General features: G+C 47.6%; 1 pseudogene; it reads left to right on the plus strand.

Moving 5' to 3' along the window:
* Positions 1–2,113: 2,113 nt before the first annotated feature.
* LOC134899703 (U2 spliceosomal RNA) lies at positions 2,114–2,286 on the plus strand (annotated as a pseudogene).
* The last annotated feature ends 540 nt before the right edge of the window (positions 2,287–2,826 follow it).

Consider the following 2,826-nt stretch of genomic DNA (forward strand, 5'->3'; position numbering starts at 1 on the left):
CCAAAAGGCTCACAAACAGACACAGAGACCTGTCGTGGATGGCCATTCAAGGAGGTTTGCCCCTCAGGTCATTCATGCACTCCCGGAACCAGTGCAGATACAGACATTGCCCCAGGTGCATCATACATGAGGAAACATCTATGCACCTGTTTTGGGATTGTGCCTGTGCTCAGTTGTTGTTGGATGCCCTGGAAAACGTACTGAAAAACTGTGTGCCAAGGAACTGTCTCACGTACTATTCGGTACTCTAAGGACTATTCCCTGGCACCCACACCGTTGGGGCGATCCAGGAAGCCTGGCGCCTTATGAACTGTGTTAAGGACGCTTTGTGGCTCGCCAGGAACCGCCTCATATTGCGGAGGGAGAGGATGTCCATCCAGGACTGTTGCAGGCTGGTTCACAACCTGCTAAGAGACTATTCCATCATGGACAGCCCTGAGGAAGAAGAGGACTAAACCCCCCTTCTTTTGCCCCTCTCCCCTTGTTTGAACTGATTAATGAGACTTTGGGACCGTGGCCCCTTCCCCACATTCACAATGGGGTTTATTTACTAATATTCGTGTTTTTGCCGTTTTGAAGGGTGTTTGATCTCGAATGGTATCGGGTGCATTTTACTGCAACTTTTTGAATCCTGATACGATCATTCACTAAGCTGCCGAGTTTTGCACATTCGTTTTTTCCGATGTCGATGTGATTCGTAATATCAGGCAGTGTTTTACTGGAGTGATGAGTAAAACACTGCCTGACAAAACACAAGGAATCCCGGCCGGATCTTTGAGATCCGTGCAGGGCTTCATTGTGTACCTTAAAAAGTTCATTAAAGTCTTAAAAAAGTTAGAAAAAATTGCGTGGGGTCCCCCCTCCTAAGCATAACCAGCCTCGGGCTCTTCGAGCCGGTCCTGGTTGAAAAAATATGGGGGAAAAAATGACAGGGGTTCCCCCATATTTAAACAACCAGCACCGGGCTCTGCGCCTGGTCCTGGTTCCAAAAATATGGGGGCCAAAAAGTGTAGGGGTCCACCGTATTTTTGAAACCAGCACCGGGCTCCACTAGCTGGGGAGATAATGCCACAGCCGGGGGACACTTTGATATCGGTCCCTGCGGCCGTGCCATTAAAACCCCAACTAGTCACCCCTGGCCGGGGTACCCTGGAGGAGTGGGGACCCCTTCAATCAAGGGGTCCCCCCCTCCAGCCACCCAAGGGCCAGGGGTGAAGCTCGGGCTTCACCCCTGGCCCTTGGGTGGCTGGAGGGGGGGGACCATTTGATTGAAGGGGTCCCCACTCCTCCAGGGTACCCCGGCCAGGGGTGACTAGTTGGGGTTTTAATGGCACGGCCGCAGGGACCGATATCAAAGTGTCCCCCGGCTGTGGCATTATCTCCCCAGCTAGTGGAGCCCGGTGCTGGTTTCAAAAATACGGGGGACCCCTACGCTTTTTGTCCCCCGTATTTTTGGAACCAGGACCAGGCGCAGAGCCCTGTGCTGGTTGATTAAATATGGGGGAACCCCTGTCATTTCCCCCCCCATATTTTTTCAACCAGGACCGGCTCAAAGAGCCCGAGGCTGGTTATGCTTAGGAGGGGGGGACCCCACGCAATTTTTTTTCCAGATTTTACACTAAACAGACCCTTTCCCATAGATAACCATGCACAGATATCACTGATCTGTGCATGGTTAGCCAAACTCGACTGGAAAAAGCAGGTCTATTTTATTGCTGCTTTTTTTAACAAATCGAAAAAAAACAGAACCGCACTTGAGCACTCAGAGACTAACACCCAAATACGAATGAATAGTGAATGCCCGTATTCTATGAAATAACAGCCGCGTTTGACCGATGGTCTATTCATTCGTATTTCTGAACGTTGTCATTCAAACCATTACGAATAGTCCAAACACAGCCGAGATTGGTGCTTAATGAATTCCCAGATTGGGACTTAAAAAAAAAAAACACAAATCGGCCAAACTCGGATTTTTAGTGCATACTGGCCAATGTCTGTTGTTGATGACTGCACTATAACATCTGCATCTGTACTGTGTTTTGGCTGTGCTGCGACACGGTACTTATGTTTGTCATGTATATGTATGTTTTTTGCTACTTTATGTCAAATAAAGACTGCTTTTTCAATCAAAAATCTGTTCTCATCAGTTTAATATCTGATACGCCCCCTATCTGGGGGCCATATATTAAATGGATTTTTAGAACAGGGAGATGGAAGAAGAGCTTGCTCTGTCCACTCCACGCATTGACCCGGTATTGCAGTACCTCCGGGACCGGTGCACCTTTCCTATTCTATATTCCAAAAATAGATTAGTGACGACTTCTTAGCTTTTCCCCAGGATTTGTAAAGTTCTTGCAGCATAGCATTGTTAAACTCCTGGATTTGGGGGGGTGATTTTGCTAGCAGGCTTACACTGTTGCAAAATTGTATTCAAGTGTTGCTGTTCCTTGCAAAATGCTACAATGGATGAATAAAAGCACCCGAAAACTACTGTGTGGAGTCTTGTTTTGCGTCTACTTCTTGTCTCCATTGAATTCCCTCCTTCTACACAGGGTAAATTTAAATGCTGGGGGACCATTTGGATGTGAGGCCTACGTAAGCCTAATTCCTTAATGCTAACTTAGGGGGTGATTCCGAGTTGTTCGCTCGTTGCCGATTTTCGCAATGGAGAGATTAAGGCAAAAATGTGCATGCGCATGTTACGCAGTGCGCATGCGCTAAGTATTTTAGCACAAAACTTAGTAGATTTACTCACATCCGAACAAAGAATTTTCATCGTTGAAGTGATCGGAGTGTGATTGACAGGAAGTGGGTGTTTCTGGGCGG

The sequence above is a fragment of the Pseudophryne corroboree genome, chromosome 3, assembly GCF_028390025.1.
Source record: "Pseudophryne corroboree isolate aPseCor3 chromosome 3, aPseCor3.hap2, whole genome shotgun sequence".
NCBI lineage: Eukaryota > Metazoa > Chordata > Amphibia > Anura > Myobatrachidae > Pseudophryne > Pseudophryne corroboree.